Source organism: Camelus dromedarius, chromosome 26, assembly GCF_036321535.1.
Source record: "Camelus dromedarius isolate mCamDro1 chromosome 26, mCamDro1.pat, whole genome shotgun sequence".
NCBI classification, from domain to species: domain Eukaryota; kingdom Metazoa; phylum Chordata; class Mammalia; order Artiodactyla; family Camelidae; genus Camelus; species Camelus dromedarius.
The window spans coordinates 27,496,304-27,520,073 of record NC_087461.1 but is presented as its reverse complement, the minus strand read 5'-3'; the positions used below and the strand labels follow the sequence as shown (position 1 = coordinate 27,520,073).

Below are 23,770 nucleotides of genomic sequence, written 5' to 3'. Positions count from 1 at the left end.
GAGTTTCCAGGATGCTCGGAAAGGAAACTGGACCTGAACAATGGGCAGCCCAGGCATTTATCTCTTATACCCAAGACACTGATAAAAAGGAATTAACCAAACATTTTCTCCCTCAACTCATTCCTTTTTCAGTTGTTTTCCACACACACTGTTATTTCCTTCTCAGTTAAATATCCAAGCTAAAATAGCTCTTCCTCCGTAAATCACACGATATGACACACACATCCTATTCTCCTCCACAAGTTTAAGCTTGCTTTGTGAGGTTTCTGAGTCTTAAATTATGAGTCAGTAAGATTATTTTCAGCTGTATGGACACTTTGTTGTTTTTTCAATTTCTCTAATATCAGTCTGTATTAGTAACAACAGGAAAGGTGCCTTGAGCATCTACCCAGATAAGTTGTCTCTGTGCATCAAAATTTCTCCTCAGAAATCTATTCAATTTACTCCAGTTAAATACCCTGGCCTGCACCTCCACTGGCAGGTGTGCTGACCAGAGCAGACCAGTTCTCCCACTGAGAAACGGCAGGAAAGACAGAGACCGTAAATCCTCTGCTTGAGGGATCCAGAGAATGGTCAGGACCAGGCGGAGAAGCCACCACCCCGGCCCCTGCACCGGGGAAGCAGCTTTCAGAGGCGGGCTGGAGACCAACCGGCGTCTCTGCCTCTGGCGGTGACTCCAGGGGTGTTAGCTGACTCCAGGGGACAGAAAACCAGCACAGCTGCTGGCAGCCACATGGAGCCAGCTGACAAAGCCCTTACCAAATATATGACTTGCAAGTATTTTCTCCCATGGCGGAGGTTGCCTTCACATTTTGGCGACGGCTTCTCTAGCTGTAAGCTCTGAGTTAGATGTGGTCTCCCTTGTTTGTTTTTGCTTTCCCTCCTTGGGCTTTTGGTGTCACATCTGGACATGTGTGGCTGACTCGTGTCAAGGAGTTTCAGCCTCATGGTCTCTCCTAGGGCCCTTTCAGTTTCAGCTCTTCTGTTTAAGTCTTCAGCCAATTTTGGGTTAACCTTTGTGAGTGGCGTAAGACGGGGGTCTAATTTAATTCTTTTTGTGTGATTATCCAGTTTTCCCAAACCATTTATTTTGTTTGGGGAGAGGTGATCAGACTTCTTTTTTAAGTGGAGGGACTGGGGACTGAAGCCTGGAACTTGCCCACGCTGAGCACGGGCTCTGCCCCTGAGCTGTGCCCTCCTCTTCCAACACCGTTTATTGAAGAAAGTGTCCTTTCCCCACTGAGTATTCCTGGCTCGCTTGTCAAATGTTAGTTGACTGCACATGTAAGGGTCTATTTCTGAGGCCTTGATTCTGTTCCGTATCTGTCTACAGATCTAATAGAAAGATAAATTAGTCCTCCTAGCATGGTTGATCAAAACGTGTTTCTTGTTTCTCACAGTTTAGAAAAAATTTATTTCAGCTTCACAGCTTGTTAATGGTAACGTAAAGGAAAGTCTTAGGATTGCTGTCAAGCGTAGGAGAAACTCCACTAACTGTATTTCATTTTTAAAACATTTTCCAGGCATTTCTTTGTTAGCGTCTAGAAACACAACTGACGTTTGTACGTGGATTCTGTATCCTGATTGTGTGACTTTTCTGATTCGTTGATTAGTTTTAACTGGTTTTTGGTGGAATCTTTAGGATTGTATATACATCATAGCATCTGTAAGCAGAAAAATACTTCACTTCTTCCTTTCCAGTTCGGATATCTTTTATTAATTTCCTCTCCTGATTGCTCCAGCGAGGACCTCTAGCATTGCGCTGGATGAGCGTGCTGAGAGCTGGACCCTTGTCCTGTTCCTGATCTCAGAGAAAAAAGCCTTTAGTGAGTATGGTAACTTTGAATATGATTTCAGCCATGGGCTGAAAAATATGGCCTTTATTATTTTGTAAAAAATTTACAGTAGCATCAAGAAAAGAATGTTGTTTTGAAACTAAAAAAATAAAAATAAATTTTTTGGGGGGCTTATGACCATCATATCTCAATAAAATGAAAAGGAAAGTCAGACTGCCGACACTGACCACCTGACCCAGGCCCCTTCCTCCCACCCCCCCTGCTGCCACCTACCTGCCAGCCAGAGTTCTCGTCTCTCTCAGGATGCCCCCCGGGGCAGATGTGTGGGGGTGTGCGCACGTGTGTGGTGTGTGCGCATGTGTGCGTGTGCAAATGTGCACGTGTGCATGTGAGGTGTGCGCATGTTGTGGTGTAGGTGTGCATGTGTGTGCACGTGTGCACGAGTGGTGTGAGCACAAGTGTGTGCACATCTGTGCTTGTGTGTGGTGTGCATGTGTGAGCGTTCAAAGAGAGGACAAGCACAGTGTCTACATAGGTCTGTTTTATCTATTTTGAGAGTTTATTTTGAAGAAGATTGAATCAAGATTATTTCATCATTGCATCATACGTATTTTTGCACAAAGTGCGGTGACTGAAAAAGTTTACCTGCTGTTTAATGCTTGGATCGCTTATAGAAATCACATACATCCTATCACCCGTGGCCGAGATCACTAGAATGTCTGGCCGTCGTCCTGCTGTTTTCCCCACCTGCTTGTCCTGAATTTTGGCAGAGCTCTGCTCCCACACCAGGAACGCTGTGCTGTTACAGACCAGGCGTGCATTCGAGCCAGTGTGACAGGAAGACGCCACTGCTCCGGCGAGGACTGTCATCTGCACTTCCTTGTGAGGCCAGGTGCCTCTCTGTCAACTGAGTGGCCTGTAACTTTGACGAATCTCTTTTTTAATACATGATAGTTACTTACCAAGAGTCCTCCAGCACTGTCTATGGAAAGGCTCATCCATTTGAAAATTGTCACCAGGCTCTTAAAGCATCTTGAGAGGAGAAAATAATTCTAACATTACCATACCCTGTGTCAGTCAGAAAGGTGCCAGGGGTGATTCTGACTATCAGCACCTCAACAAGTTAATTTTCCTAAAGCAGAAACTAGCTCTGCCTTTCATTCAACTTCGCACCTGACAACCTCCCAGACCTCCGGCTCTTGGCTTGCCCCCGGGATCTAGCCTCTTCCGAGGATCCTGGTGACAGTGCGAAGTATGCAGGGATGCGGGTCCAGCCGGCCTCTCTCTGCCCCTGGCCAGGAGTTGTGAGTCTCAGCCCTGGGCTGCACCCAGCCCAGGGAGGGCCACTCTGCCGGCTTCCCTTGGGCACGCAAATGACGGTGACATCAGAGAGAGGCAGGGCTGGGGCCTCTGAGAGCTTTCCGCTCGGGTTGTCCCCAACGGGAGGAAGGAATCCCTGGTGCTGCTTTTATCTTGAGAAGCTCCCAGGCTGGAAAGCGCATGCAGGAAGGCAGATTTGGATTGTAACATATAGAAGGATTATTTTCTTCTTTCTTTTGGGGATTAGAAATTGACCTTTCCCAAAGAGTTGCATAGGACTGGCTGACTTGTCCTAAATCAGCCTTGTCAAGGCCCAGAATGACATTCTCCCAGAATACCTATCCAGTGCCTAAAATGATGGATTTTATCAAATCATCAGCAAGAACATGTTGAGAGCTTTTCCAAGTCTCCTGACATGGCTCCCACTGTCAGTGAGTTTAGAGTCTGGTGGAAGGATCAAGACTAAGGCTCATAAAACAATTAGCAAGCAATGCGAGGAAAAGCAGAATAAACCGCTCAGTTGGAAGTCGGAGTTTAAAAGGCTCTAAGCAGTACAGAGGAGAACAGCTACAGGAACATCAAGTCCCGCCTGTAAACCTTGCGTTTCCTCAGACCAGAGGAGCTGGTTGAAATCTGCTTTCTTAACCAGGAGACGTGATGCTCGTTTCTTCTAAACGACGTCAGAACAGTCAGGAGAAAAAGTACGATGGTTTGTATATTGTCTAGGTTTTGCTAAACGTGTGACTTCTGGCAGGAATCACAAACGTCAGTGTGTACTGGGGCTAGGGATGCAGTGTGTGTCATGACGGAAGCTGGTGCGGGACAGTCACCGTTGCAACCTGAGTCCCTTGTGCTTCCAAGGAGGTACTGGGTTTGCAAACACAATGTCGGCACCCTGTGTCGTGTCCAAGGGAAATCAGAAAACCCAGATATTTTTACTGTAAAATCACCCGATTTGTAAACATTAGCAACACATAGAAGTATTTTTGAAATGTACTATGGGCCAAGTAAAATACAGCTACAGACTGAAGGAAACCAGCATTATTTAAAACATGGCTTATTTATGTGTGGGGGCGGGGGGAGAGGGAATGTAACTGGGAAGAACAAATCTGAGTCCATATTGAATCCGTTTCTTTTACTTTAAACTTTGTATTCTATTGCTTTTGCTGAAAGTTAAGTCACTAAAGGGATGTTGCCAGTAGCTTGAAGTGTACATAATGTCCATCTCCAGAAACCCAGCCTCCATGCCTGAGCATTAAGCTGGAACACCCTGCTTTAAGCTCACAGGAGACATCCAGACCAGGCCCACCTGGGAACGGCTGCAGGAAAGATGAAATTAACACATCCCCTCCAGAATCTGGCCGAACAATGAATTATTTGCAACAATTTATTGCCTTTTTTACTTTATCTCCTCACCTCCCCATCTTTGTTCTACAAAAGCAGCTAGCATCCAAACCCGGCCAAGATGGTTCTTTGGGACACTGGTCCACCGTCTTCTCAGTCTGCTGGCTGTCTGAATAGTCGCTATTCCTTGCCCCAACACCCCGTCTCTCGATTTACTGGCCTGTTGTGTGGTGAGCAGCACAAACTTGGACTCAGTGACTGGACGAGATAGGAGACACCCAGTTCCACCAGAGTATACCAGCTACGTGACAAAATGCATACCATATCCTAAGAGTTGTGAGGGATTCCAAACAGAAGATGTGATCAAACCTGCATCTTCAGAAGTTCTTTCTGGTTGGAGATAGTGTGAAGCATGGATTAAAGTGGGCAAAACTGCTGCCAGGGGATCGGTTAGGCACCTGCTGCAGCATTTAAGATACGTATGTATGTATTATGTATATACCTAAGGGCTACGAGTGACATGTCAGTCACGTGCCTACATCTGTGATTATAAACAAGTCTTTCTATTCTCTCTCCTCTCCTCTCCCTCTCTCTAAGCTTCTGCTGGCAAGACCATTGTAAGGTATGGGACCAAAACACCCTATGCCCCCAACAAATTAGCATGAGAACTGAAAATTTTTGGTTTCCTTTTAATAGCCTTTTTTCTGATAAATAGTGAATTTGTTATGGGAAATTTAGAACATTTAGAAAACCGTGGTGAAAATCACTACACCGCCGCCCATGCCTTTGGGAGCCTCTGAAAAGTCTGGGTGGGGGCAGGGGCGCAAGAAGGGCCCTAACTCCCCACTGCACCCGTCAGCTTGGAACCTTGTGCTGCAGTCGGTCAGACCTGATCTGGGACGGTAAGCTCTTCACAGGCAGGTGCACCACGGTGCCTGTGCACTACGGAAACAACGGTATTTCTCCCTTAGGGCTTGGCGCTTGGAAACCTAGAATTAGATTGAGGGATAGGGTTAGTTTAATTTTTGTGTTAAGCAGAGCCGATGGCCAGACCAGTGGTCCTCCTTATTCTGTTTCTGCATCTGTGGATTAAACCAACTATAGATTAAAAATATTTGAGAAAAAAGAAAAAAAATTCCAGAAAGTTCCAAAAAGCAAAACTTGACTCGGCCCCTTGCCAGCACCTCTCTATGCAGCACCTGCATTGTATCAGGGGTTGTGAGTCATGAGGAGCTGACGCGATGTGCGCCAGGCAGTGCGCGGAGGTTGTATGCAAATACTGGGCCGCTTTATAGAAGGAACTTGAGCACCAGATTTTGGTCTGGGGGAGGGAGGAATCCTGGAGCCAACCCCCCGTGACAGTAAAGGGCCGCTCTATTCTCATTTCCTAAGCCTCAGGAGCACTGGCCATCAGTGTGTGTGGCCAGTCGTGTTTTCCAGAAACACCAGCAGAACGTCTCCTGTCCCCCATGACCCCCCCACAGCATGCCCCCGACACTCCTCCCTCAGGAAGCAGAGCCTGCTCCCCCCCTAGAAGTGGTGGAACCTTGACTGGCAAAAGTGACGAAATGCAAGCTCCAAGGCCAGGTCGTGAAACACAATTTCCATCTCACTCCTCTTGACGCACTTGCTTTTGGAACTTAGGCGCCTGGTTGTGAGGAAACCGGTCACACGGAGAGGCCATCTCTGGATACTCGGTGACACCCAGTCTGAGGCCGACCACCTAACTGTGAAGGCTGAGTCTCCCCGCTGAGCTCCCAGACCCCGCGGGTCAGAAACGGTTAAGCCCATTGTTGCTTTCTCTGAATTCTCGACCTTCAGAATCCATGAGCTTAATAAAACAATGGCTCCTTTGTGCCTCTAAATTTGGGATGGATTTTTATAAGCAATAGCCAACTAGAGCATTGTGTGTGTGTGAAAATTCTTCAACAATTTGAAAGGTACAACACAGTATGTCATTATTGTTTAAACTGTATTTTCTTAATTGCCTACTAGGCTAGCTTCCTTCCTTCCTTTCCTTCTTCTTTCTTCCTCTCTCTTTCCTTCCTCTCTCTCTGTTTCGGCCCTCCTTCCCTCTCTCCCTCCTTCTCTTTTTTTTCGCTCATTCTTGCCACTTGTATTGCTTTCAAGAATTACTTTGTCACCAAGGACTGAACTCTTGGAAAGGATCACGTTTTAACATCCTCACTGATGCCACACGTGCACTCCTACTACCAATACTGTCAGTGGACACACAGGCAACAAGAGGATACATACACGCAGCTCCAGGAAACACTCACTTTGTTCCACCATCCACGATGCCAGGACATGTTCACGTGACTCTGTCCTTTCCGAGTTTACCCAGAGGAGCCACAGCACAGAGCACTCTGTGCCACCGCTCAGGACCCCTCAAGCAGGACTGGAGGCAGGGCTCAGGCAACGCTGTGTCATCACTGTTTGTAATGGGATCACCTCAGTATTTCAGATGTTGGAATCTTCCCTTTGTAGCTGATCTGTCTTCAGATGGATGCTGGGCTTCCTCGGTTTTCCTGTTAGGTAAGTTGGAGACAAATGACAAAGTGAGAGAGAGACAGGGACTGAGTCTCATTTGTTTTTGAATTGTAGGATTAACACTTGAAATTTTGTGTAAGCTCTGACGTGTCTTTGCCGTAGCAGCAGGAATCCACAGGCAGCTTCAAAGGTGGATGGCTCCTGGGGGGGGGGGGGGGATAGGTGAAGCAAAGGCATCAAGCTCACAGCACAACACCCCTCAGCGACCCAGGCAAGACTTGGTGTTAGCCGCACTGACACTGAGGGCAAGCCGTGCGCGTTTTCATGCGAACGCCCTTCAGGTGTGGCTTCTTGCTGTTATGTGGGTGTTTTAAGTAGGTTGTGCCCGAGGATCTTGGAGTGCATGGGGCCGGGGTCCTGTCCCTGATCCCCACGTAAGAAATCCTGATTGCCCCTCCTCTTCCAGGGAACATAAGCTCCAAGGCAGAGGACGCCACGTGTGACTGCGCACGGAGGGGTCACCAGCACATGGGACAGTGCACGTGGGTACATGTCGGTCCTTCCAGCAGACTTGCTTTTAACCCTACCAACCTGGTATCACCACAGATTTGGGGGGCTCTTTTAGAAAACACAGAATTAAGACTACAAAAGTGGGTGTGAAAGTCAATACTCAAAATATAAAAAAAAAATCACAAGTTACAAATTCACAGCTTATAAAGTTTTTATCTTCTAATTAAACACTTTCATAATCCTCTTCCATAACACTTTTCCCTCCATGTTTTTTGCTGGATACCCTTTGATTGGTGATATCTATTATTTCCATGGCATTTTCTATGAGAGACAAAGATGTTATCTGTAAATATAGCTATGTATCTTTGGATATTTCTGTATCTATCAATCTGTCTATAGATAAACAGGAAGATAAATTAGTCTTCCTCCTAGCACGGTTGATCAAAACATGTTTGTTTCTCACGGTTTAGAAAAAAATCATTTCAGCTTCACAACTTGTTAATGGTCATGTAAAGGTAATTTTTAGGATTGCTGTCAAGTTTAGGAAAAATTCTACTAAGTGTATTTAATTTATGAGCTGCAAGGTTTGGAAGACAAGCTTCAATCCGTGGACCTTTCAAACCTGTTCCTCGTGCGTGTGACCTACCTCAGGGCCGTGCGCACTGGGCACTCGTGGGCAGGTTCTCTTGCGTGCCGCCGTACACCCTTTGTGCTACAGTGACAAGTGAACTGGCAGAGAGGACAGTAAAGTGATTTCTACACCAGGAGAGCTAGTAGTAACGTAACCATACCCGACAGTAACTGTGAGCCATGTGAATACGCCATGAAACCCCTAGTTAAACGTTATCTCCGATTCGACTTCTTAGATGGATTGCTGAAACATCGAGGGTCACTTCAACGCAGCCTGACATGAGGACAAGTGTGATGGAGGGGGCGGTAAAGAGGAAAGATGCAACTTTACCAGCAGCATTTAAAGCACGCTTTTGGGGAGGAAAAATCACAAACCTCTTCTCTCCGTTGGATTGCCTGTGTTACGATTCTGACTTCGCCACTTACTACGTGTGTAACCCAAGCCAAGTAAGTTCTCTCTCTGTGCCTTGGTTTGGTGTTACTACCCATCTCACAGATTGTGATAATTAACTGATTTAATGGATGCAAAGTGCTTAAAACAGTGCCTGGCATAGAGAAGCAGTCACAAAATGTTGTGTTTTTATTGTACTAAACACCGTATCTGACTGCCAGGGATGTCAGAATAGCCAATGGACTCTTCTTCTATAAAATGTTTTACATGTAACTATAAATGCAAAGATAAAATAACAACTCAAAGGCCAAGTCTCAGAAAAAATAAAAGGCTCCTGGATGGAGTTACTGGACTGTACGCCTTGACTTAAAACACTTTGTTCTCGGTTCACAAACCACATAAGAAAGATGTTTGAAAAATTAGGGCGAGAAGTTGCAAAGGGAGATAAGGCACACCACTGAAGCAGCCTGTTCTCGTGCCTACCTGGGCTGCGTTTTCCCCTTTACCCTTCCTTTGCTGTTGATGCTGACAGCTCAGCAAGGAACAGGGTCAGAGGAGTAGTTAATGATGCATCTTTAGGATAAAACTTACCCTAAATGTATCCAACATGGAGAACCGAAACAAAAATGTTGATGAGATTTTGCCAGGAGTGAGCCATGTTTAATTGGCTCCCATGTTCGTGAGCAATGTTTAATTTCTCCCCCAAAAGATCGTTATTATAGGCACATAGAAAGTATGGCTTTCAAATAGGAGGGGGAAGAAAATCAAGAAACCAGGAAAAGATCTTCCAATTTCTACTCAAGGAATGAGCCCTAATTGTCCAATTTAGACTTGACTTGTCTCCCTAGCCTGAAGACCATCTCCCTAGAGCTCCTTCCTTCCTTCCTTCCTTGGGGAGCTGCTCATCTTGTCAGGGAAACAGTCAAGAAGTTCTCTCCACGGGTAAACACGAGGCGCGCCGGCACTCTCCCCAGGGCAGCTGGACAGCAAGCAGCCGCGGAGGAGAATGAGAGGGACTAGAAGTGGCAAGTGAACCCCAGACGTCTCAGTGACAGGTTGGTCTGAGACGGACACGCTTAGCTCCGCTAGGACCACCTCAGTCTTCCTGTGGCTGCCTCCTTCCCAGAGATGAGAGAAGCACCATGGAGCCAAGAGGACCCATGGAGGGAGGTGGCTTCAGTGCTAGGTCTCATTCCAGTTACTGAGCTGCCAGACCCCTCAAATGGCCCTGGGTCACTGCCAGGAGCGGGGCTGTCCTCACCTGCAACTCTCCACCAACACGGCAGTGCGAGGGGTTGGCCAAGCGGTGATTGTTTGTTTGGTGGGAGCAGCGGGAAAATGGAACTCCAACTGGCAGTCAGGCTGTAGAAGGGAGGCAGAGGTTTAAAAAGAGAGAAGGGATGAGGTGTTAGCCACAGGCTTGGTCCAAATGTACTTGCAAATGTAGGATCGCCCTGGTCCTCAAGGAGAAAACGCCTGTCCTTCTCACAAGGCAGAGTGCCGGCAGACAGAGCAGAGGTGGAGGGAGCGACATGCTCTCAAACAGCCTACATGTCACCCCTGGGGTGGCCTTACCAGATGAGTTTGTCGAGTTTGTCAAATCTCCCCGCCATAGGGCAGAAAAAAATCGCACACACATGCACACACACACACCCCCACTCACTACACGTGGTTCAGAAATCAGAGCCTGCCGCAAGGACACGGGAGGGGAGGGGAAGGAAACACAGAGAAGGGAGACAGGTCTTAAGAAAAGACACGTAGCACCCCGCAGTGACTCTCCGTACCACACTGTTTCACATTCCCTAAGGATGGCTCAATGTCCAGAACAGCACCTTTGTTACCAAAGTTCAGGTACCCACTGCACCCTGAAGCCAGACAAACCAAAACGTTGGAGTTTGGAGCAGAGAAAGGTTTATTGCAGGGCCGAGCAAGGAAGACGGGGTGGCTCGTGCCCAAGAAAACCCCAGACTCCCCGAAGGGTTTCAGCAAAGCACATTTAAAGGCAGGTGGGGAGGCGCTGCTGGGCACGTGATCAGCTGTGCACAATTCTCTGGTTGATGTCGAGGGAACAGGGTGCCAACACTCTCAAGCCCTGGGCACCAGAAGGTCCGGGGGCCACATGCTCTCCATCTTCAAGTAGGTAATTTCTTCTCTTTGGTGGTGGTTTTTAGCATCTGAAAAGCTCAGGAAATACACATGGGATTCTGTTATCTGGGCCCTTCGGAGAGGAGCTGCCGCAGAGGACCTGGGGGAGGGGTCTGTCCCTGGACAGCCCCACAGGGTCCAGCTTGGTTACATCTTGAACCCCTCTTCAATCTCAAAGGGGGTCAGTTAGGTAGAGAGTGAAGGAAAAGAAGCAGGTCAGCCAGGAGCGGTATTAACATCGTGAGGGCAGCGGTGACCATGGGTACTGAAGTCCCCGGGATCAGAAATGCTCTGACAGGGACCACCGGGATTTACTGGTTCAAAAACTATGAACTGTTTTAAGATAAACTGAAACTGACATAGTTCTTTCAATCTGAAAATGATGGACTTAATTCTTTAGTGATAACAAAAGACAAGGCGTTTCAGTAGACAGAGGGCAGTGGCGGCTGAGAAGCGGGGACCTGCTGGATGAGCCTACAAGCGATCAGGAAGCATTAGCATCCACACGCAGTGAGTTCAAGTTTGAAGAAAACTTCAGTTAAAACAAGGCCACACGGCATAAAATCATCTGACACAGGTTGGGCAGTTTTGTGAACAATTATGTGTTTAAACACACCCAACCCAACACCAAAACCTCAGACCCCGTGGGCTGAGCAAGGCCGCTGCAGGCGGAGCGCGTGTGTAGGTCCGAGAAAGCCGCGGGCCGCCGGCGCTCCACCTGCTGGGTAGACGCCGCCCCGTGACGGCGCATGCTCTTGAGCCCAGCTAGGCCGGAGGGCTTCGGAATAACCCACTGTTCATCTGTTTCTAATGCTTTTCCATCCTCCAAGCTCTCAAAAAAGAGGCTTGGCCAGCCCTGGGTCAGTGGGTTAGGCAGCTCATTAGCAGCCCCCTCCCCACTTACACAGTGGCTTCACCGGAAAACAGATTTAAAGTGATTAATTCATCACCCACAACTATCTGCTCACCTTCCCCTGACCACAGTCAAGACAGCTGCTTTCACACACACACACACACACACAAACACACACACACACACACACACACACACAAACTTCACCACCAGTTTGGTAAATCTTTAAAATTTGATGACACTAGGTCTTATGAGGAAATAACTCATAAGCTCTTGTCAGGAGTACAAGCTGGAAGCAAGATTCCCCAGTGTGCAAAGGTGTGTACATCCAAGAGGTGTCCATGGCGTGTTTGAAATGCCAGTAAAACTTCGAGCAAACTACACACGCACCAGCCGAGAAACACTCCCAGAGTGACAGCGTGCCTGTGTGGTCAGGTGCAGACGGTGTGCCGCGTGTTTTAACAAGGACAGTATCTCCCCAGTAACAAAAAATGCTGTAGTTACGATCATTAATCTTTCGTGTTAACACATTAATAACAGTGCAATGAGGAAGAGACCCTTTGATGTTACCCAGAGTCGCACGGCCAGGGACGGAACCAGGACTGAAACCATGTGTGATTAACCCAGGGCTTGTCTGTGACAGGGTCACTCCCCAAGCCACCAAGCCATCAGGGAGGACCCCGGAGTGTCTCCAGGAGCCAGAATCCACGCCAGATCCCCATCCACAGGCTGACGTTGTATTTTGGTCGATTTCCAATGATTGCAGCATAATCCAGCAAATTATCCTGGAGCAAATTGCTTCAATCCAATAATACGACGTGACTGAGAAACTAGCATCCGCCTTTCTGAACGGCCCTGTGGTTGTATTCTTGTCTCTTTGTGGGGACGTTTTCCCCTGTGACTGAGTGAGAAATGTGTCCTTTCTTCCAAGGAGTCAGAGCCTGGCCGAGGCCTGGCAAACCACCCGTACAAAGCAGATGTTTCACTGTTGAAGAAACTGATGAATGAGCAGGGAGGTCTGTCAAAAGGCAGTCAAAAAATAGAATAAGCAAAGGTTGGACTTATGTTTGCCAACAACGTGGAGGAATGGAGCATTTGCAGGGCAGCTCTACGTTGGTGGAGACCTTTCACACGTCGTGAGGAGGTGATGAGGAGGCTTTTGTGGGAAGGGACGAGCTGGCTGCTTGAGGTGGCAAAGGAGACCCGGGGGAGCATCTGGGTAGACATGCCTCCTTTGAGTAATTGAAAATGTAGAGTGAAAGCAACGCTTTCAGGATGGTATTTTCTTTCCATGTAACAAGAAAATATAAGCTCCCGTTGGTATAACGGACGGGGCTTACCGTGAGAATTCATCCCGTCTTTGCCTGGTCCATTATCCTTGCAGAATAGCAAACTGAACTGGCAGAATGTCTCCTCCGAGACAGAGAGAAAAATCTGAGTCCATCAAATCAGTCCAAAGACACAGCGTCCACCGCAGCGCCTTGCGGGACAAGATGATACCCGCGGGGCCGTGGCTGTGGGACCGGGGCAGAGGACACTCACAGCAGGGCAGCTACACACAGCCAAGAGGACTGCTGTGGGAATTTATCAGAGATTTCTCCAATTAGAGCTGGAGCCTTGCAGCTTAGCTCTGAATCCACACGCGGGAGCAGTATCAGTCCTAGCTAAACGAATGATTGAGCTGTCCCAAACACCCCTGAAGTGCGGGGCTGAGGACGTGTTCAGGCTCTAACCCAAGGCAGCTGATGTTGCGTAAGCAAACTGGGAGCCTGTTGTCACAGACACCAGCACACACCACTGGACCAGCCGCCCCAAGCCACCAGGATGTTCCGAGCGGTCACTGAACTCAGGGTGTCACCAGTTGTGTCCTGAACACAAAGGGATGCAAGACTCGACTAACACAGATGAGTGTTGCTTTTATATTTTAGCCTCTCTGCTATGATTACATGAAACATACATCCATGTATAGCCCCAGATGGTTTTCTGCAGTCAAGTCGATCTCAGAGATTCTGAGTTATAGTCGTCTTCCCAGGGAGCTATCTTAGCCTGTTTGGAATTGACACTGAGATCTCTGTCTCCACAGTGCAAGAGCTTATACATTCATCAGTACGCGTGATCATGGAAACCTAGAACCGTGCATGTGGGATGAGACACTGAAACAGTCAAACCCCAAGGATCTGTCGTGTTATTGCCTCCATTTAAGAAGAAATATGGTATTAAACTTTAAATAAATTAGAGATTTGCAGTGCCTCTCTTCAGGATGAGATAGCATTATCTTTCATCAAAAGTGCCTTTTCTAAGTGGACACTTTCCGAAGAGAAAATAAAGAATTCTGGTAAAGAAAGATTGCGCTCAGGCTGTGGGGAAAATAGACTGATAACACGTGACCACATAAAAACTCAAGGCAAGTGCACAAAGTAAAACAAAGGACAAAGCAAAACAAAACAAAACAAAACAAAAAAACAAACCCCAAAAAATCACCTCACACTTCAAAACAAATACTATAAGTAAATAAAAAAAGAAAAACAAAAACTTTTGCAACTCATATGGTAAACGGCTAGTCTCTCTAAAAACTGAGAAGAGGAAGAATCCAATAGAAAAACAGGCAGCAATCAGGAGTAAGTTTCCAGGGAAAGAATACATTTGTGAACACATAAAGCAGACAGTCATCTCTTTTAAAAGCTTCACACCAGCTAATGCTGCCATGAGACACCATTTCTCACCTATCAGAGTCACACGCGTTCAAATGCCTGATAACACAGAGCGTTGGTTTGGCTGAAGGACAGCAAATACTTCCGTTTCTGGTGATACTTCAAAATGCTAAAATCATTATGAAAGATTAAAGTCTTTCCAAATCACAAATGAATTTACTCCTTGAGCCAGCAGTCCTGCTCAGGGAATTTATCTTTAAATATACAACTGTGGACGTACAAGGTCACGTTTGCACCAGGTTATCATGGCCATGTTATTTGTAGTCACAACATATTGTAAAGGAATTGTCTTTCCATCGGAAATCACCGAGGCTACAGAACTTCCACACAAAGGAAAAAGAAGTAAGTAGTGTTGCATAAAGAGAAACCAAAAACGTACATGCGACACAGGAAAGGTCATTTCTTATTCGGGCGGGAGGCATGATGAGATGGGCAGATAAGACTGGAAGGAGAGACTCCGAACCACATCTTTCCGTGTAGCTTTCTACACCGCGACCTGCAAGTATATTACCTGCTCAAAAATAAAACTAACATCCAAAGCTCAGCATAATATACATCGTAAAGTTAACAAAAAATACCTACTTCCTGTAGGTTGATTCCATCATCAGTTAATTCCAACATCAGTTCTTCTGGAAATCAAGGTTCTCCCTTGCGTCTTTTTCCAGATGAGTCTGTTTGCCGCGTGCCACACAATCCACATACACAGAGAGAATATTAACAGACTGGATCTTCTGTTTAAACCTGTAAATATTGTGAAGCCAAGAGATGGTGTGTGATTTTATGATTCTTCCTCTTCTCCTGAATGAACCACAGATGGCGTATAGTCATTCCTTCTAGCTGGCTGACTACATGCGTGTGTGTCACTGGTGGGTCTGTGGCTGGTAAGGAAATGGTTTGCTTTTCTGCGTGATTTTTTGGGGCACTTTTAAGTTGCCTACGCTAGGAGAGTGTTCATTTTATCACTGGGAAAAAATCAGTAACAGTTGCTGTCAAGATTTTATTTCACTGCCACAAACCCAGTTCAAAGGGAGACCCCTAATACAGGGCAAGTGCAATTAAGACGCGTGGAAATGTTACTTGGACGGGGGTGCACTGGCAAGCCTGTGAACCTCAGCTCTCAGGCAGCACAGGAGGTGACACACTTCCCTAACAAACTCCAGAGGCCAGCCCACCCCCACCAGCCCAGTTAAAGCACCAAACTGTTTCTAAAATCAGAGCCATTTCCCAGAAGCAAACGGTACACGGGGCCCACCCGTCTCGGCGGAATTCTGAGTCCACCACTGTGCTCTGTGCTAATGATGCAGGCTGTCCGCTTCCCTAACAAGCCAGGCTTGTTCATTGGAGAATGTAACAAATAATTTCAAGGTTATGTCACTCTTGGCAAGCACAGGAACGCTGGTGGGAAAAGGAAGTTTTCAGAGCAAGGCGAAGACTGAAACCTTGTTTGGAACCATCAGCCTGCAAACCTGCAGAACCATAGTGCTCAAATTCACAGGGTCCCCAGCACACGTAGACAGCGAACGCCAACTGGCTCTTGAGAGGATGTAAGTTAGGAGTTAATTTGTTCACATTCAACCTCTGCAAGTAAGGAGAGAGCGCTGGAACACACAGTTTAATGTTTCTTGCCTTTAAATGTTTGCTTGGTAAAGATTACACTGTCTTTTCTTCAAATCACAGCCAACTTTTGATTATTCAGATGGTTATCTGCAAGGACTTCAGTTCTGTATTTCTGGTTCACTTTTATAATTTTACTGTTTATGAATCACTCCTCCATTAGATTAGCAAAGAAAGGGAAATTGAGCTGGCCTGATTAGCTTGTTACAGGCCAATTTCACATTCAAGGGGCTGTTCCCTGGCTGTGGATAACTATATAGTGCTCTTAGGTCAAATTCTATTATTGAATCTATCGGGTAGGGATAAATTTGGGAGTTTGAGATTTGCAAATGTTACCCACTAAACATAATAGATTTTAAAAAATTTATTCTGTAGAATACAGGGAACTAAATTCAGTATCTTGTAATAACCTTTCATGAAAAAGAAAATGAAAACAAAAAATTAAAAATAAAATTAAAAATAAATAAATCCAATGAAGCACTTTCTTTTGGGGGTAAGGGAAGCAGACCAGTGTTGGGCTCTGCCCTCAGTGACCTGGTTCTGCCCTCACTCTTATCTGCGGTTCATTTGGTGACCCTGGATGGGGCATGTGTCTCACTGTCCCTTTGTTTCATGGGGACAGTTGCCCTGCTGACTCTGTAGAAACACTTTCAGAACAGAATTGGGAAAGAAAATTAAAAATGCCTCTGACATACACAAGCTTCCCCAAAGGAAGTTTAGAATGGATTCTAGGGCACGTGCAAGCAGATTTATTTCTTCCAAGGAACACTAAACGCTGGGCCTTGTGCATATTTACCAGCCAATTAGCCGTGCGTGTAAATCTTGATGTGCTCCATTGCATAAAACATTCCATTTTCTAAGGTTCTGTCGGGGTATATTATCCTGACAGATAAAATCACATTACCATCAACTCTAATTGTGCCCAAAATATGATTGTGTAGGCTTCAGATTGCAACCAGGGCAAGGAAATAACATTTGGGGAGAATGTTTTTTCTCTTCATAGAATATTCGGTAACTTGACCCTCGTAGCCTTAATTACGATGGTACCAGCCAATAGCACTAGGCCGGAGCGATGTCCTAAGTCCACAGCCTTAAAGGGACCACGGCCTCCATTGGCCAAGAAGAGCCAACAGACATGCAGCCTTGAGGATAGAGACCTTTTCATTTTAAAGTTAAGTTTTTGTGCGAAGGGCAGAGATATTAATTAGCTTTTTCTATTGTTGGCAGGAAACAGAGGTACAGGTGTGCAGACAGTGAAAGGAGTTGCTGCCTTGTCTCCTGGCCTCCTTGACCTCAGTCTTCCCCCGGCAACAAGGCACCCTGACCACGAGGACAGGGCGCAGCCAGCGTGGGGAACGGCCAGGGCTTCACCCCAGCACGCAGGCCTGCACCACCACTCTGTCCCCAAAGAAGGGAGACGATGAAGAGAGCCGAAAGGAAACCTGACAACCTGGGTTTTCGCCTGCCCTTTTACACCGCAGGGCCGCGGGTCTAGGAAGCACTTTGAGGTCACTAAGCAATAAATTCAGGCCCTCCACAATACACATCTGCTAGTGCCTCTCATGTCCTGGCTGAGGATTTTAGTGAACGTTTACCCGTGTCATCTAGTCAGACCTCTTAATGGAATACATCAGTGAAACATTTGCTTACTAAATGAACTGGTTTAGTAATTGATGAATGGCTTTCATTGGTAATATATGAATTTCTAGAAATATTTTATAGCTTCTAGAGGAGGAGTTTGGAGGAAAAATGAAATCAAGTGTGGAGATCATTTTAAGCAAGTTCTGTCTGTATAACAGCACAATCTTATTTTGATGGAAAGTATTAACATTTGAAACAATATGAAACCTCAGAAAAACCAAAAGTAAGTAAGACTAATGTAAAATGGGCCAGAAAGTTATGCAGGAAACCCTCTGAAAGATACACTGCACTTCTAATTCATAAAATATTTGATGTACTTCTATTATCTCATAGTTCATATTAAAATTCTGATAAACTGACACACAGCTCACACTTGAAGTAAAACTAGCAACCTGAAGCTCTCTGAGCTTCCTCATCCCCAGGCCACACAGCAGAAACACTGAAATGTATTTTGCTTAGAATTAGGAAGCAATGTTATCACATATCGCCGTATTACCACATTATCAGAAAGTTGTATCAAAGAGAGTATTTCCAAATGTATCCCTTCCCAACCCCTTTCCCCCGATAACCATAAAATTGTTTACTATGTCTGCAAGTCTGTTTCTTTGTAGGTGAGTTCATTAGATCTGCAAATGTTAACCACTATATGTAAAAATAAATAAAAAACGAATTTCTTCTGTACAGCACAGGACACTTTATTCAGTATCTTGTAATAACCTTTAATGAAAAAACACGAAAATGAATGTATCTATGTATATGCAGGACTGGGACATAATGCTGTACAGCAGACACTGACACACTGTAACTGACTATACTTCAATTTTAAAAAAAGTAAATATGTGCTTTAAGGGAAAAAAAAAAACCTATCTCATTGTTCTCTCTCTTCTCATGAATTGCACGTAATGCAATCTCCATTAAGTGGGGATTTTTCATCAGAGTGGTTTCAGATTTTCTATTTCATTTTCCCTCTTAAGGATTGCACACTTAGGCTAGGCAAAAAGCAGATTTTAATCAGAGTGGGCATTTTTCCAAAGTACTCTTCAGTCTGGATCATGAAAATGAGGCAACATGCATGGCACAGACCCCAGGTGTTTTTAAAGTAGGTGACACAACACACACCCCACGAGCTAGATTATGTGTAAACGGGGAAGAACACTGAGGCTTCAAAAAACCTAACGGCTGTTGGTGAATATGATTTAATCTTTAAGACCCAGGAGGAAGGAAAGTTGAGCCCCCACGAAACTAACTCTATAAGGGTGTATTTCTATGTTTACACACGTGTGTGGAGCTCCACAGAGCTTACAGACACGCGTCTACATACACAAAGACAAAGCGACAGCCTCTCAGGGTGAAAACTTGGGAAAAGGGCACCAGGGAGGTTTCCTACCAGGGACGGAAACCACATAAATGAAGTCCCTGGAAATGAACCCTGGCTCTACATACAAACCTGTTCAAACCTTAACTGACTGGATCAAGTTATTTCACTCGGATGAATGCGACAAGGATGCTCATGGAAAAAGCTCTACTGGAGGCCGTGAGTGATGGTGCCAGAGGAGGCAAAATGAAAACTGACACAACATTGTGAACTATTTGTCAATTTAAAAAATATTTTAAATAGAATAAAAAATAGCAACTTCTAAAATTAGTTTTAAAGATGCTGCAACAAGCTGGAAATTCAGAGAACATGCCAGCCAGGCTTACAACTGAACAGATATCTGAAACCAGCCCTTTGTGAGAAATCGAAGCGTCTGTCGCTGCCGAAGTGTGGGTTTGCTGTCTGTGATGTACTTTCAGTACTGCCTCCCTCCCCGCGTCACACACTGAGCCGGGGCGCAGACCCACATCACGATGTGGCTGCAGACACATCGCCCACCTGTTTGCCTGATTTTCTCACCCTGCAGTAAGAACATTAAAATAGATGATCTTAAGAGTTACAGACTTCAGAGTTTTTCAAATCTAGAATTCATTTGCTCTAAGCCAGAGAGACTCAGCAAAAGAAGGGCAAATACAAAAACAAGTGTTTTGATGCCTACATCAAAACCTGTACATTTGAGTGAGTGCCATGTTTAAAGAAATACTGATGCTAATACTACTAAAATGGCCAGACTGAAGTCGTGCTAACCGCATGCCAGACGCGGTCCTCTGCCACGTATGTGTTAATCTTCATACGTTATCAGTGCTCGTTAATTTTAATGTGTGCATATTAATCCTCACAGGAGACCCATGAAGCAGTTACACGAACTGAGAGGCAAGCCCACAGTCAGACAGCAGAGTATGTGCGTCACCACCACGACCTCCTGCCTCTCTCAGCCGCATCCTCCGTCCTCCTGGGTGGACTATACCACATTCTGGGACACCTGCTTCCCTCCGCTGCCCTCAGCTGGGCCAGAACCCCTTCCCCCAATTCAGTTTGCATGGACTCTCATCACCTGCCGGGACCACATCTCAGCTCCACTCCTGCCTGGAACCCGCCTCAACGCAGCCACAGCACATCGTGGTTAAAGGGTTGGTGCTTTGTCTGGAGTTGGACGCACCCGGTTCTCTTTCATAATAGTAATTAATCTTAGTTTTTTGTTAGGGTCTCATCAAGCTTTGGTGGAGCGACTAGTGTAGGAATAGCCCTAGAATCTCTTTAGAATAAGCATTTCCACCTTCGTAGGGGTGCAGACATTTGTTAAAACCTAAGGCCTGTCCTTTGAGATTTCTGTATGTTATGATTTTTTTTTTCAGTCAACAAACTTCCCCAAGGGTCTTATCTCTCTAAAACACTGAAGGAAGCGAGTGGACTGGTGGCACCTGTGTCCTTCCCACCCACTTCCCCCAGCTGCATGGTCTCCACGCCCCTGCACCTGCTCGCACCTGACCTCCTGTTTATGTAAATGGACGGTAAGATCTCATTTTATTTGGCTCATCAGGGGTTCACTCAGGTGCAGCCGTGCCCAGTAGAGCTGCCATTCATGTTTTATTTGAGACAACTCAACTAGGATTTAAAAAGGAAAGAAAAAAAAAGGAATGAAGGAAAAAAACCCAAAGACCCTATTCTTCCATTGGTAAAGCAGGACCAGCAGTCAGATTCCCAGTAGCATGAATGGCGGGTCCATGTCCGAGTCTCCCCCACATTCACTGGGGCTCAATGGGAAAACCTGACAGCCCCTTTCCTTAGAGCACACACAGCAGCAGGAATCTGTCTTTTCAGATTTTTATGTATGTATCCTCCCCCAAATCCTGTATTTAGTTTCACGCTCATTAAATTTGATTAGAGCAAAGTTGAATGATTTTTAAAAACTCTCAGCTAATTGTTTCTTAATTAAGTTGGGTAATTTGTGATTCAAAAAGGATGTTAGATTTCTAGTCAGGTAGGACTCAGCTCACAGTTACTGATGAGGAATAAAAAGCAAGATACAGAGTAGAGTTTCAGAAATCAATGCAAAATAATAAAAAATTAAAATGGAGAAGCAGGCTATCAATAGCACAGCTGTAACAAAGAGGAGGCTTGTTTTGTATTGATTAGCTCCTGGTAAATAATGCATCACTGCTTCCCGACAGTGCAGGCTGCAGCAGATTGTTTGCTGTGGGGGTAGCGGGGCAGGCCGAAGCAATCAATACTGGAGCTGTAAACACCCTTGAAAAAACGCAGATCCACAGCCCGCATGGGAGCAGTCTGGGGGCCACGAAGCTGGAGTGGCCTGGAACAGGGCGCGCAGACCACTGCCTGCACAGTGTCTCGCAGCCCCCCAGAAAGAACCAAGATTTGGTTTAAGATGTAACTAACTCAGGACGTCCTATCTGAATGCTCTCGCGCCTTCATCCGCTACAGTTCATCTCCAATTCCACAGCTTAAAGGTGGTTTGCAGAATTCACCAGCCCTTTGGAAGACACCAATCAGACCCGCTTTCCCACTACGCAGTGTCAACTAGATTGGCAGTCGTTGCCTCGAAAGATCAGCCTACAGCAGACCCAGATTCTCCTCAAAATAATTGTTTTATAATTTAAAAGCCAGTGTATGTTGGAACTAACAGACTAGGCACGTCATTGTCTTCAGGGTTCCCAATCCCAGCAGTGCTGAAAACTTAGAAGCAGTGACCACTCATCTCCTGTGAGAATGACCACCCCCCAAACAGCACCCCGTGCACCCGGGTCTCCCAGGAGAGTGCGCTGGGGATTGGGACGTGTCCTGTGGGGTCCTGACAGCCCCAAAAGAGCGCTGCTGCTTCTGCTGCTTAAAGGTTCTGTGATTCCAGGCAGTCTTTAGATGTTTGTGGTGTCTTTGTCCACGAAACGAGGACACTAGCTTCTTCCCTTTCTGACGTAACAGACTTCAGTGGGAAGCAAAGTGAGCTATTGCCCACTATAAGCTATGAACCGAGTTCACATCCTTTTCTGAAAAAACAGACTAGAGAATCCTTCCAGGGAAGTAATGCTTTCCAGTGGTCATGGCTGAGGAAACCAAAGCTGAAAGTTAGATTCAGACCAGTATCTTCCCCTACCAATTAGAATGTATTTCATGTTTACTTCATTGTATTGTATTGGAGAAAGAATTTCAGGTGGTTTCAACATGGAGAAGCCGTACAAAGTAACGTGATAAAAATGTGGTGAGCAAAAATCAGAGAAACAAAGAAGGGTAGGAAAAAGCGAAGCCGGGAAGACGCAGGAAGCGATGACTAGAACGTGGCTGCGGTGGCTGGGTTTAGCCACGCCCCTTATGTCACAAACCCAGCTGTGCCCTTGTCTTCCCAGCTCCACCTGGTAAGACAGTATCTTAGCTTAAAACCACTTTCAGTCGAAGAATTTATACGTGAAAATAGGGAAATACCACAAATCAGAGCTGCTTTTTCGCCAGAAATCTAGTTGTGAAACCCTTGCCCACACCCCGGACGGGCTGACCACCTGCCTGCACGCTCGAGAGAACCAAAGAAATGGGAGATTTTGTTCCACAGTTCAAAGTCAACAGGATAATGTTTTATCTAATTTGTAAGCAGAATGTGTAACTTTCCTGTTACTAAGCATAGGTGCTTCTAGCTTGGGGTTCTCACAAAGAAAAGTACTACATGAGGTCATGGGAAACTGTCACTGATGTCCTGGTCTCCCACCAAATTAAACAAAAACACTCATCTGTGAGTAGTGCAGCTCTAACATCGCACTGTGAAATTGCCCATCGTGCCACCAGCGATAAAGGGAGCCAGGCAATACTTGTTTTTCACGAAAGAGCACAAAGTATTTTTTTTTACATCACACTATTCATGACAAAGTCTAAACACCCCGAGAAATTAATCTATACAGAGACTGACCGAGTGCTCGCTACTCCTGCCTTCCGTAACTGTCAGAAAACGTCGCAGCGGTTCACAACTCGCTTGCGCTCACTCTCTGCCTCTGTATGTATACATATATACACTGAAATACTGGACATGTTTAAAGTCCAATTTTTATTCTTACTAGGTAGAGAAGCCCGTGTTCAAAAATCTTCATTTTTACTGTGTTTGTATTTTTTTTAGATTTACCCTTCCCTGTAGGGCAATATTTTATGTCTTTCATTAAACCAGTGTTTGTAGAACTGTAGAGAAGGGAAAAGAAATTCCATGATACTGATAGATCGCTAACCTATCCTATAAGCTGATTTATTTTAGCCAAATTTTTTCTGTTCTTCAGTTCTTTTCTGATTTTAGTACGAGCGTTATTTGCTCAGACAAGGGTGTCAGTGACACTGGAATTTCAGAAAAAGGCAAAACACTTGTCAACACTTTTGCTTTCTTTCATTCTCTTTTATACATTGCAAATGCACCCATCCCATCAGAACAAAGCCAGCACACCTACCTTCCTGCCACTCACTTGTAACGCTCAATTTCCAACTTCACCCTTTACTCCGCAAACTGTTAAGCTACAACCCATTCACACTCCTGATGAAAGGAGCTGCTTGAAGTATTGGACAATCATCAACTCCTGCCTCTTTTACATGACAAAGAGACCTTTCAGGGGTTTGGCAAGTACCTTACCAATTAAAGGGATACAATATATTTTTTAAAGCATTACTAGTTGTGGAAAAACAAAATGTACTCATTGTAAGAAATTTTTAATTAACAAAATGTACCCCCCAAAAGCTATAAAATAAAATTACATCACAAAGGGATAAACACCACTAATACTTCAAAACTAGTCATGAGAGTATCTTTATACATAGAAACATGCCTTCAATTTTACAGGATTGTAGTATGGTTGTTGCACTGTAAGGGTTTTAGCTGACAATTTTGTGTTTCTTCATGGTATTCATTTTAAAAGTTGATTTTTGGCTATTATTGGTGATGGAATCCCAGAGTTTACTGCTTCACAA

The 23,770-nt window shown here is 45.5% G+C and overlaps 1 long non-coding RNA gene across 1 annotated transcript; it reads right to left on the bottom strand.

Moving 5' to 3' along the window:
- Positions 1-5,137: 5,137 nt before the first annotated feature.
- LOC105093245 (uncharacterized) lies at positions 5,138-23,314 on the bottom strand. The gene is made up of 4 exons (XR_010377889.1): positions 23,257-23,314; positions 14,773-14,931; positions 6,740-6,988; positions 5,138-5,449 (listed from the first exon to the last, which is right to left on the bottom strand). It is a non-coding gene; the product is annotated as an uncharacterized LOC105093245 (long non-coding RNA).
- Between the last annotated feature and the right edge of the window lie 456 nt (positions 23,315-23,770).